A 13,950-nucleotide genomic window follows, 5' to 3' on the forward strand; every position below is an offset into this window, starting at 1 on the left:
TCCTGCACATCTCCTGTGCTCCAGGACTGGGATGTACAATTACTGTAGTTTACAGTAAAGGGTCTTTGATGAAAACAAGTTATCATCGATCCACAGGATCCACAGGATCCACTGGTTCGGTAGGAGATAACTTATTGATCGGTACAACCAGACAAGTGGAAACGGCACCGATCAGAAGAATGTGGCACTTTTATCCCCATTATATAATGCTCTGTGGGGTGGGGTGTGTGACCGCAGCTCCATTCATCCTCTGTGAGGTGGGGTGTGTGACCACAGCTCCATTCATCCTCTGTGGGGTGGGGTGTGTGACCGCAGCTCCATTCATGCTCTGTGGGGTGGGGTGTGTGACCGCAGCTCCATTCATCCTCTGTGAGGTGGGGTGTGTGACCGCAGCTCCATTCATCCTCTGTGGGGTGGGATGTGTGACCGCAGCTCCATTCATCCTCTGTGGGGTGGGATGTGTGACCGCAGCTCCATTCATCCTCTGTGGGGTGGGATGTGTGACCGCAGCTCCATTCATCCTCTGTGTGGTGGGGTGTGTGACCGCAGCTCCATTCATGCTCTGTGGGGTGGGATGTGTGACCGCAGCTCCATTCATCCTCTGTGGGTGGGGTGTGTGACCGCAGCTCCATTCATCCTCTGTGGGGTGGGGTGTGTGACCGCAGCTCCATTCATCCTCTGTGGGGTGGGGTGTGTGACCGCAGCTCCATTCATCCTCTGTGGGGTGGGGTGTGTTATCGCAGCTCCATTCATCCTCTGTGGGGTGGGGTGTGTGACCGCAGCTCCATTCATCCTCTGTGGGGTGGGGTGTGTGACCGCAGCTCCATTCATCCTCTGTGGGGTGTGTGACCGCAGCTCCATTCATCCTCTGTGGGGTGGGGTGTGTGACCGCAGCTCCATTCATCCTCTGTGGGGTGGGGTGTGTGACCGCAGCTCCATTCATCCTCTGTGGGGTGGGGTGTGTGACCGCAGCTCCATTCATCCTCTGTGAGGTGGGGTGTGTGACCGCAGCTCCATTCATCCTCTGTGGGGTGGGATGTGTGACCGCAGCTCCATTCATCCTCTGTGGGGTGGGATGTGTGACCGCAGCTCCATTCATCCTCTGTGGGGTGGGATGTGTGACCGCAGCTCCATTCATCCTCTGTGTGGTGGGGTGTGTGACCGCAGCTCCATTCATGCTCTGTGGGGTGGGATGTGTGACCGCAGCTCCATTCATCCTCTGTGGGTGGGGTGTGTGACCGCAGCTCCATTCATCCTCTGTGGGGTGGGGTGTGTGACCGCAGCTCCATTCATCCTCTGTGGGGTGGGGTGTGTGACCGCAGCTCCATTCATCCTCTGTGGGGTGGGGTGTGTTATCGCAGCTCCATTCATCCTCTGTGGGGTGGGGTGTGTGACCGCAGCTCCATTCATCCTCTGTGGGGTGGGGTGTGTGACCGCAGCTCCATTCATCCTCTGTGGGGTGTGTGACCGCAGCTCCATTCATCCTCTGTGGGGTGGGGTGTGTGACCGCAGCTCCATTCATCCTCTGTGGGGTGGGGTGTGTGACCGCAGCTCCATTCATCCTCTGTGGGGTGGGGTGTGTGACCGCAGCTCCATTCATCCTCTGTGGGTGGGGTGTGTGACCGCAGCTCCATTCATCCTCTGTGGGGTGGGATGTGTGACCGCAGCTCCATTCATCCTCTGTGGGGTGGGGTGTGTGACCGCAGCTCCATTCATCCTCTGTGGGGTGGGGTGTGTGACCACAGCTCCATTTATCCTCTGTGGAGCAGCCAGAAAAGAACAAATGCAGCGCTCACAGCCACTGAGGGAATAAATGGATCAGGGGTCGAGTCGGACATGACTTCCAGTGTAATGGGGATACATTTTACACATTTTGCGATCGGTGCAAGCCCCAGTAGTCGGACCCCACTGATTAATACGTTATCACTAATCCTTAGGCCCCGTTCACACTTGTAGATATTGGTCAGTACGTTGCATCAGTATTTGTTGGCAAAACCAGGAGCGGGTGAAAATGCAGAAGTGCTGCCGTGCTTCTATTATGCTTTTCCTCTGATTTTACCGCTCCTGGTTCTGGCTACAAATACTGCTGTAAAATACTGACCAAGTGCACGTGGCCTTAGAATAGAGGATTGCTTGATTTCAGCAGATAACCTCTGTAAGTGCATATTTGCTACAGTGTAATAGTTACAGGAAAGGGAGGGGTTAAACATTTAAGTATTTAATCTCTACTGGAAATAAAGAATTTTCCTCATATTGCTAGAGAATAAAAAGTGACCCCCATACACAGCACAATCCACTATACCAAGACCAATAATACCACATACAGGGGAATTACCGCCACACCGTGACCAGACAACATAGTTTCCAAATAATACCACATAAAAAAGAGAAATACCACCACACTGTGATAAGACCACATATTACCACCACATAGTGACTGACTACGACCACATACAAGAGAGAAATACCTGTGGTACATCCGGGGCGGAAGAACTGAAGGCACAGTGCAGCCCCCGCTGACATAGAAACAGGTGGCTCCGTGGCCTTGGCAAGGCCGCTGGTGGAGCTGGGCAGGGGCATACATAGAAATCATGGGGCCCCATAGCAAAAGCGTGAATTGGGCCCCCCACTGGATAAAAAATACAATAAAATCTTAACATAAACAGAAAACACGTTACTGGGGGCAGCATACAAGTTACTAGGGGGGCTTACATGTTACTAGGATGACAGATACATTACTGGGGGCGTATATACAGTGCTGGGCAAAAGTATTAGCACCCCTGCAGTTCTGTCGGATAATACTGTTTCTTCCTGAAAATGATTGTAATCACACATTCTTTGGTATTCTCTTCATTTATTTTGCTTGCAATGAAAAAACACAAAAGAGAATGAAACAAAAATCAAATCATTGATCATTTCACATAAAACTCCAAAAATGGCTCAGACAAAAGTATTGGCACCCTTAGCCTAATACTTGGTTGCACAACCTTTAGCCAAAATAACTGCACACAACCGCTTCCGGTAACCATCAATGAGTTTCTTACAATGCTCTGCAGGAATTTTAGACCATTCTTCTTTGGCAAACTGCTCCAGATCCCTGAGAATTGAAGAGTGCCTTCTCCAAACTGCCATTGTGAGATCTCTCCACAGGTTTTCTATGGGGTTCAGGTCTGGACTCATTGCTGGCCACTTTAGTAGTCTCCAGTGCTTTCTCTCAAACCATTTTCTAGTGCTTTTTGAAGTGTGTTTTAGGTCATTGTGCTGCTGGAAGACCCATGACCTCTGAGGGAGACCCAGCTTTCTCACACTGGGCCCTACATTATGCTGCAAAATTTGTTGGTAGTCTTCAGACTTCATAATGCCATGCACACGGTCAAGCAGTCCAGTGCCAGAGGCAGCAAAGCAACCCCAAAACATCAGGGAACCTCCACTATGTTTGACTGTAGGGACCGTGTTCTTTTCTTTGAATGCCTCTTTTTTTCCTGTAAACTCTATGTTGATGCCTTTTCCCAAAAAAGCCAGGCTGGAGTTTGCCAAAACTTACCTGAGAAAGCCTAAAACGTTTTGGAAGAATGTTCTCTGGTCAGATGAGACAAAAGTAGAGCTTTTTGGGAAAAGGCATCAACATAGAGTTTACAGGAAAAAAAAGAGGTATTCAAAGAAAAGAACATGGTCTCTATAGTCAAACATAGTGGAGGTTCCCTGATGTTTTGGGGTTGCTTTGCTGTTTCTGGCACTGGACTGCTTGACCATGTGCATGGCATTATGAAGTCTGAAGACTACCAACAAATTTTGCAGCATAATGTAGGGGCCAGTGTGAGAAAGCTGGGTCTCCCTCAGAGGTCATGGGTCTTCCAGCAGGACAATGAACCAAAACACACTACAAAAAGCACTAGAAAATGGTTTGATAGAAAGCACTGGAGACTACTAGAGTGGCCAGCAATGAGTCCAGACCTGAACCCCATAGAAGACCTGTGGAGAGATCTCACAATGGCAGTTTGGAGAAGGCATCCTTCAGATCTCAGGGACCTGGAGCAGTTTGCCAAAGAAAAATGGTCTAAAATTCCAGCAGAGCATTGTAAGAAACTCATTGATGGTTACCGGAAGTGGTTGTGCGCAGTTATTTTGGCTAAAGGTTGTGCAGCCAAGTATTAGGCTAAGGGTGCCAATACTTTTGTCCGGGCCATTTGTGGAGTTTTGTGTGAAATGATCAATGATTTGATTTTTGGTTCATTCTTTTTTGTGTTTTTTCATTGCAAGCAAAATAAATGAAGATAATAATACCAAAGAATGTGTGATTGCGATCATTTTCAGGAAGAAACAGAGTATTATCTGCCAGAATTGCAGGGGTGCCAATACTTTTGGCCAGCACTGTACACATTATGAATTAATCTACAGTATAGCCAGGCTATACATCTACCAGACCAGTAAGCAGACTATTACCAGACCCAGCTCCGCTTGCAGAGGACTAGTCCAGGTAGGGCTGTGTGCCTGTTTTGTTATTGTGTACAATGCACCCGTCTGAGCCTCTGCCGGGTGCAGACGCCTTGATGAGCCACCTGTGAGCAGTACAACCACCAATGGCTGCTGCCTATCCTCCTCCCTCCAAAGCTCCTCTCTCTGGCTGTAACGCTACATCAGCAGGGGACGTGCCGGCAGAGCCAGAGAGAGGAGCAACAGAGCAGGAGCAGCTTCTAGGACACTGCAGTGTACACGGTGTGCAGACGCTGAGCTGCTGACTCTGACAGCACTCAGGTTCGCTGGGAATCAGGAAGTGGCTGAGAAATTTTGACCTTGGGGTCAAGCACAAAGCAATGACCTCTGATAAGCGGCGTATACTTATGGGCTCTGATTCATTAGAGAGGCGGACCAAAGCTAAATGTTACTTTACTCCTAATTCTCTGTTATAATCCAATCTATTTTCTAATATACGTTAATGATAAATTCCCTCTTCTTCCCTCAATACTCTGCCTTATATTTTATTATTATGCCACTTCTCTGGTGACTCTTCATTTGAAAATCCCCAATGCACCCTGGGATACTCGATCGTCAGTAACCTACCAAACAACTACAATGATGCAATCTTTAGAAAATCTTTATTGAAACATTAAGAATGTATAAAAATAAATAAAACATGTGCACAGCAACCAAATGACAATGGAGGAACAACAATACACGGGGAGATGTAATGGTAAGAACTAGGGAAGAGTGAATGTATTCGCTACTATTAGGTATCTGACGGATAACAGGTTATTCACACTATTCGGTATCTGACGGATAACAGGTTATTCGCACTATTCGGTATCTGATGGATAAAACAACATCCGCTCCGATACTTCCATTTTCATTTCTGACTTCCTGGCGCCTGTTTTTCCGCCAATGCACACATCTGACGTTGCTTGCCCTCACAGTAACGCTGCAGCCATCTTTCTTGTGGTGATACTGTGATTGGCTGGCTGCACAGCGTCATAGGGGCTATATAAGGCAGCGGCCATTTTGTGAACACGCAGTGATAGGGAGCTGGCGGTGGTGATACCCTGTATTGTGTGTGGCAGAGCGTTCTTAGATCCAACTAATAAATAGTCCTTGTAAGGGCTGAACACAGTGTCCAGTAGCTGCTAGCAGCTCCATAAATCGCTTTTTTGACAAACAGAACACAGGACTTTCGGTTTCCCTTTCTGTCTGTCGGTCTCTCCCTCCGCCCCCCTCTCTCGTACTCACGATCTCTGACCAATCACTGGCGCGGCGCTGCACGGCTGTCACACTGCTCTGGCAGCTTCTGCTTTTGAAAATGCCAAACGCTCATTATTCCATCTCGCATTCCCTGCTTCCCCCACCCACCGGTGCCTATGATTGGTTGCACTCAGAGATGCCCCCACACTGAGTGACGGCTGTCTCACTGCAACCAATCACAGCCGCCGGTGGGCTGGTCTATGCAATGCAGTAAAATAAATAAATAATTAAAAAAAAAAACGGAGTGCGGTCCCCCCCAATTTTGATACCAGCCAAAGTAAAGCCATACGGCTGAAGGATGCTATTCTCAGGATAGGGAGCCCCATGTTATGGGGAGCCCCCCAACCTAAAAATATCAGCCAGCAACCGCCCGGAATTATCGCATCCATTAGATGTGACAGTCCCGGGACTCTACCTGTCTCATCAAGAATTGCCCTGGTGAGGTAGCAATCGGGGTAATCAGGAGATAATGGCAGCCCATAGCTGCCACTAAGTCCTCGGTTAATCATGGCAGGCATCTATAAGACACCCCCCATGATTAACCTGTAAGTAAAAGTAAATAAACACATACACCCAAAAAATCCTTTATTTGGAATAAAAGACAAAAAAACCCACCCCCTTTCACCAGTTTATTAAAATCCCTAAATACCCCTCCAGGTCCGGCGTAATCCACAGGAGGTCCCACGATGCATTGAGCTCTGCTACATGAAGCTGACCGGAGCGGCCGTAGAACATCGCCGTTACTGTGAGCTCCATGCAGAAACAGAAGTGAGTTGCACTATCAGCGATGACATCACTCAGGTTACATGTGACCACCGCTCTCAGGTGGAGGACTCCAGCTGGCCACGGGTAACCTAACGGCACCGCTGATCGTGCGGCTCACTTCAGTTACTCAGGGGATTTTCGGTCACCGGTGAGTCCTTTACCTGTGATCGCAAATCAGGCCGTGGCACACAGACAGAGCCGCGCGATGACCATGAAGTTGGGTGAAGTTCATCCATGTTCATTCTGATTGTGCGGCTCTGTCTCGCAGCCAGCCGTGCTCTATGGGGAGGTAACAGTGCTATGCACCCCAATTTGGGATGTATTCCATCTGTCTAGATTTTGGCGGTTGGTGACTGTTCACATCAGTCATCAGTAGAGATGAGCGAACCGGTCGCGGTTCGGCTCGAGGTTGGTTCGCCGAACGGACCTCCCGTTCGAGTTCGGTTCGTCGAACGTTCGACGAACCGAACTCGAACTGCATAGGAAACAATGGCAGGCAATCACAAACACAGAAAAACACCTAGAAAACACCCTCAAAGGTGTCCTAAAGGTGACAAACAACTCAAACACATTGGAAAGTGACAAGGACATATACTCATGCGAAAACAAAACAGCTGGACAAGGAAAAAGAGGAGGACACACAGATATAGGCATGGCACGCCCTTCTAAAATCATGTAAAACACCGCAAGGTGACTCCAAGCGGAGTCTCCCTTTTTTCCAAAAATTGGGCCACACACACACCCACCCCTTCAGTGGTAGCACTTGTGCCCCAGTTGCACACTTCACAGCTAGATTTGCATCAAGCACATTCAAAAATACGCCATAATTAACCGTCCCCAGGATGACACCGGGGTAGGTAGCTAAGTCTTTCCTGATCCCAGCTCTGTGCAGCTTGGATCATTTATAAAAAACACAGCAATCAAGGGTTACTCCAAGCGGAGTCTCCCTTTTTTCCAAAAATTGGGCCCCACACACACCCACCCCTTCAGTGGCAGCAGTTGTGCCCCAGTTGTACACTTCACAGCTAGATTTGCATCAAGCACATTCAAAAATACGCCATAATTAACCGTCCCCAGGATGACACCAGGGTAGGTAGCAAAGTCTTTCCTGATCCCAGCTCTGTTCATCTTGGCTTCTTTTAAAAACAATGTAAGCAAGGGTTACTCCAAGCGGAGTCTCCCTTTTTTTCCAAAAATTGGGCCCCACACACCCACCCATTCAGTGGCAGCAGTTGTGCCCCAGTTGTACACTTCACAGCTAGATTTGCATCAAGCACATTCAAAAATACGCCATAATTAACCGTCCCCAGGATGACACCAGGGTAGGTAGCAAAGTCTTTCCTGATCCCAGCTCTGTTCATCTTGGCTTCTTTTAAAAACACAGCAAGCAAGGGTTACTCCAAGCGGAGTCTCCCTTTTTTTCCAAAAATTGGGCCCCACACACTCACCCATTCAGTGGCAGCAGTTGTGCCCCAGTTGTACACTTCACAGCTAGATTTGCATCAAGCACATTCAAAAATACGCCATAATTAACCGTCCCCAGGATGACACCGGGGTAGGTAGCAAAGTCTTTCCTGATCCCAGCTCTGTTCATCTTGGCTTCTTTTAAAAACACAGCAAGCAAGGGTTACTCCAAGCGGAGTCTCCCTTTTTTTCCAAAAATTGGGCCCCACACACCCACCCATTCAGTGGCAGCAGTTGTGCCCCAGTTGTACACTTCACAGCTAGATTTGCATCAAGCACATTCAAAAATACGCCATTCTTATCCATCCCCGGGATGACACCGGGGTAGGTAGCAAAGTCTTTCCTGATCCCAGCTCTGTTCATCTTGGCTTCTTTTAAAAACACATCAAGCAAGGGTTACTCCAAGCGGAGCCTCCCTTTTTTTCCAAAAATTGTGCCCCACACACACCCACCCATTCAGTGGCAGCACTTGTGCCCCAGTTGTACACTTCACAGCTAGATTTGCATCAAGCACATTCAAAAATACGCCATTCTTATCCGTCCCCAGGATGACACCGGGGTAGGTAGCAAAGTCTTTCCTGATCCCAGCTCTGTTCATCTTGGCTTCTTTTAAAAACAATGTAAGCAAGGGTTACTCCAAGCGGAGTCTCCCTTTTTTTCCAAAAATTGGGCCCCACACAGACACCTTATCAGTGGCAGCACTTGTGCCCTAGTTGCAAACAGGATGTTTTGATTTGCATCAAGCACATTCCAAATCAACAAGCATTTACTCTCCCCAGGATGACACAGGGGTAGTAAATTCCTTCTGGATCCATGACTTGTTCATTTTGATGAACGTCAGTCTGTCCACATTGTCACTGGACAGACGCGTGCGCTTATCTGTCAGCACACACCCAGCAGCACTGAATACACGTTCAGAGACAACGCTGGCAGCTGGACACGACAAAATCTCCAAGGCGTAAGTTGCGAGCTCTGGCCATTTTTCTAGGTTTGAAGCCCAAAAGGAGCAAGGCTCCAGTTGCACAGTCATGGCATCGATGTTCATTTGGAGATACTCCTGTATCATCCTCTCCAGCCGTTGACTATGTGTCAGACTTGTTGTCTCTGGTGGCCTTGCAAAAGAGGGTCTAAAAAAATTATGAAAAGATTCCATAAAATTGCTGTTACCGGCACCAGATACGGTCCTACTGGTACGGGTAGACTGTTGAAGATGACGAGACCGTCCCATGTTTGTCAAGTTACAACTGGGAGATTCACTCCCTGCACCTGCACGGTTGTTTGGTGGAAAAGCCGAGCTAAGATCTAGTAACAGCTTCTGCTGATACTCCTGCATACGTGCGTCCCTTTCTATGGCTGGAATTATGTCACAAAATTTGGACTTGTACCGGGGATCTAATAGTGTGGCAATCCAGTAGTCATCATCACTTCTAATTTTGACAATACGACTGTCATGTTGGAGGTAGTGCAACAAAAAGGCACTCATGTGTCTTGCGCAGCCATGCGGACCAAGTCCACGCTGTGTTTGTGGCATAGAGGTGCTACCCGTTCTTTCTTCCTCTGACATCTGACCCCAACCTCTTTCAACTGAAATTTGACCAAGGTCTCCCTCATCCGCTGAGTCTTCCATGTCCATGGACAGTTCGTCCTCCATTTCTTCATGTTCTCCTGCACCTTGCTCAACATTTCGCCTGCTACTATGCGCCCTTGTCGATCCCTGTCCCCCATGGTCCCATGCCTGCTGCGTTGGTGATGATGAACGTCTGGACCTTGGTGATGTTGTTGTCCCTTGCGCATATGAATCCTCCTGTATTTCCTCCCCTTCCTGTTGTACCACCCCCTGACTCCGAATAGTGTTTAGCGTGTGCTCCAGCATGTAAATGACTGGAATCGTCATGCTGATAATGGCATTGTCAGAGCTAAACATATTCGTCGCCATGTCGAAAATGTGCAGAAGGGTGCATAGGTCCTTGATCTGAGACCACTCCATTAGGGTGATCTGCCCCACCTCTGCATCTCGTTGGCCCAGGCTATACGTCATGATGTATTGCACCAGGGCTCGGCGGTGCTGCCACAGTCGCTGTAACATGTGGAGAGTTGAATTCCAGCGTGTCGCCACATCGCATTTCAGGCGATGAACCGGCAGGCCGAAAGACTTCTGGAGCGATGCAAGTCGCTCAGCTGCGGCGCTTGAACGGCGGAAGTGAGCAGACAGTTTTCGTGCCCTGTTCAGAAGGCCATCTAGGCCGGGATAGTGTGTTAAAAATTGCTGCACGACAAGGTTCAACACGTGAGCCATACAAGGTACGTGTGTCACCTTGCCCAGGCGAAGGGCCGCACCCAGGTTTGCAGCATTGTCGCACACGGCCTTACCAGGCTGCAGGTTGAGTGGAGACAACCATTTATTAAACTCGGACCGCAGAGCTGACCACAACTCCTCAGCTGTGTGACTCTTATTACCAAGACATGTCAAGCTAAAGACCGCCTGATGCCGTTGCGCTCTGCTGCCAGCATATAATGAGGGGTGCGTGATTCCTTCTGCGCAGTGAGAACGCTGGTGGCCTGACCAGGCAGGCTTGGGGCGGAGGTGGAGGACCCAGATGAGGTGGAGGATGCAGAAGCAGTGGCGGAACTTGGACAGACAGAGGATTGACACACAAGTCGTGGGGACGGCAAGACTTGTGCAGCAGACCCTTCACCATCTATCACCATAGTTACCCAGTGCCCAGTCAGCGACATGTAACGTCCCTGTCCATGCTTACTGGTCCAAGTATCGGTGGTGAAATGCACCCGTTCACACACAGAGTTTCTCAAGGAAGCGGTGATGTTGTGTGCGACATGCTGGTGTAGCACAGGCACACCTTTCTTAGAGAAGTAGTGGCGACTGGGCATCTGGTACTGGGTCACAGCGACAGACATAAGGTCTCTAAAATCCTGTGTGTCCACTAGGCGGAAAGGCAGCATTTCGGTAGCCAACAGCTTACAGAGGGATAGAGTCAACCTCTTAGCTTTGTCATGGGTCGGAGGAAGTGGCCTTTTATTTGACCACATCTGAGGGACAGAGATCTGGCTGCTGTGTGTAGACGGTGTTGAGTAGGGTGTCCCTGGAAAAATGCTGGTTTGTGAGGAAAGTGCAGGCGGAGACATGATGTTGCCTTCATCCAACGTTGGTGCTATCGATGTCTGAGAGAGCTGTACACACTCACTTGTTTCCCCTTCCAAACCAACTGACGACCTTACAAGCAAACTGCCTGTTGCGGTTACAGTGGTGGAAGTTTTGCGTGGAAAAACAGGTGTGACAGCTGTCCCCACAGTCCTAGAAGATGAAGAGCGCGCGGATGCACTGGAAGGGGCGGGCGGTGGATGGTTCGCTCCGCTAGGCCGCATTGCAGCACGGTGAGCTTCCCACCGGGACTTATGATATTTAGTCATGTGACGATTCATGGAAGAAGTTGTCAAACTGCTGAGGTTTTGACCTCTACTAACAGAATCATGACAAATGTTACATATCACATGAGTTGGGCGATCTTTTTCGATGTGAAAAAAGGACCAGGCTAGGCAAGGCTTAGAGGCCATGCGACCTGTTGATCCACCCCGAATAATGCTCATAGGCAGAGTGGTGACTGAGGATGCAGTTGTAGACGTGCTACCAGTGCTCCGACTCTGTCCAGGAAGGCGCAAGGTAACTTCGTCGTCGGTTGCATCCTCCTCCACCGCCTCTGTTGACCTCCTCGAGTGCCTGACTGGGGGTTGACAGTAGGTGGGATCTAGAACGTCATCATCAATTGTTGTGTTTGCACTCCCCTCCCCCTCAGACCGAGCCTCTTCTTGCCCTGACCGAATATTTAAGTTGTCATCCCAATCGGGTATCTGCGTCTCATCTTCATCAGTATGTTCCTCATTGTCTATAACCACAGGTGTTACAGTTTGTGACAAAGGGTCAACATTATGCTCAGAAACTTGGTCCTCACGGCCTGAATCTGAGTCACAAAGGTTCTGGGCATCACTGCAGACCATTTCCTGTTCTGTACTCACTGTAGCTTGGGAGCAGACCTCTGATTCCCAGGCTATAGTGTGACTGAACAGCTCTGCAGACTCAGCCATCTCAGTTCCACCATACTGTGCAGGGCTGATGGAGACTTCAGAGCTGGGAGAAATCAAGTGTGATTGGGATGACAACTCAGAGGACTGGTGTTTTTTGGATGCGGTACTTGAAGTGGCTGAGAGGGCACTTGTTGGACCACTTGAGATCCATTCAAGCATTTTCCTTTTTTGCCCATCATCTACCTTTGTTCCTCTTGTTCGTGTCCGTAAAAAAGGGAGCACATCGGATTGTCCACAATAAGTAGTAGACATCTTACTTTTGCTAGTAGATGGTCTATCTGCAGCAGATGATAATGGAGCTTTGCCACCTTCCCCACTGACAAAACCTTTTTTGCCTTTTCCACCACGCCTCTTCCCCTTTCCACCAGCATCTGTCATTTTGCCACTCATGTTGATTGCGACAAGATTGTGGACTGAAAATGTGGTAGTAAAAATTGAGAGGTGGTGAAGATTGCAGTGGTGGTCTAGCTTTATTAACAGCAGAATAATAAAGAATAAATATCCCTGACAATGTAACTTAGTTATAATTAGTTGGAGTGTGCAACGCAGGCAGACGTGCTGCAAATGTCTTGGCACTAGTGGGACTATAGCAAAGTCCAATAGCCACGTATAGGATGCCACTAGGTACACTGAGTGTTTGCTAGTATAATGGCTTAGTTATAATTAGTTGGAGTGTGCAACGCAGGCAGATGCGCTCTGCAAATGTCTTGGCACTAGTGGGACTATAGCAAAGTCCAATAGCCACGTATAGGATGCCACTAGGTACACTGAGTGTGTGCTAGTATAATGGCTTAGTTATAATTAGTTGGAGTGTGCAACGCAGGCAGATGCGCTCTGCAAATGTCTTGGCACTAGTGGGACTATAGCAAAGTCCAATAGCCACGTATAGGATGCCACTAGGTACACTGAGTGTGTGCTAGTATAATGGCTTAGTTATAATTAGTTGGAGTGTGCAACGCAGGCAGATGCGCTCTGCAAATGTCTTGGCACTAGTGGGACTATAGCAAAGTCCAATAGCCACGTATAGGATGCCACTAGGTACACTGAGTGTTTGCTAGTATAATGGCTTAGTTATAATTAGTTGGAGTGTGCAACGCAGGCAGATGCGCTCTGCAAATGTCTTTGCACTAGTGGGACTATAGCAAAGTCCAATAGCCACGTATAGGATGCCACTAGGTACACTGAGTGTGTGCTAGTATAATGGCTTAGTTATAATTAGTTGGAGTGTGCAACGCAGGCAGATGCGCTCTGCAAATGTCTTGGCACTAGTGGGACTATAGCAAAGTCCAATAGCCACGTATAGGATGCCACTAGGTACACTGAGTGTGTGCTAGTATAATGGCTTAGTTATAATTAGTTGGAGTGTGCAACGCAGGCAGATGCGCTCTGCAAATGTCTTGGCACTAGTGGGACTAAAGCAAAGTCCAATAGCCACGTATAGGATGCCACTAGGTACACTGAGTGTTTGCTAGTATAATGGCTTAGTTATAATTAGTTGGAGTGTGCAACGCAGGCAGATGCGCTCTGCAAATGTCTTTGCACTAGTGGGACTATAGCAAAGTCCAATAGCCACGTATAGGATGCCACTAGGTACACTGAGTGTGTGCTAGTATAATGGCTTAGTTATAATTAGTTGGAGTGTGCAACGCAGGCAGATGCGCGCTGCAAATGTCTTGGCACTAGTGGGACTATAGCAAAGTCCAATAGCCACGTATAGGATGCCACTAGGTACACTGAGTGTGTGCTAGTATAATGGCTTAGTTATAATTAGTTGGAGTGTGCAACGCAGGCAGATGCGCTCTGCAAATGTCTTGGCACTAGTGGGACTATAGCAAAGTCCAATAGCCACGTATAGGATGCCACTAGGTACACTGTGTGTTTGCTAGT

The sequence above is a fragment of the Anomaloglossus baeobatrachus genome, chromosome 1 (genome assembly GCF_048569485.1).
Source record: "Anomaloglossus baeobatrachus isolate aAnoBae1 chromosome 1, aAnoBae1.hap1, whole genome shotgun sequence".
Taxonomy (NCBI): Eukaryota; Metazoa; Chordata; class Amphibia; order Anura; family Aromobatidae; genus Anomaloglossus; species Anomaloglossus baeobatrachus.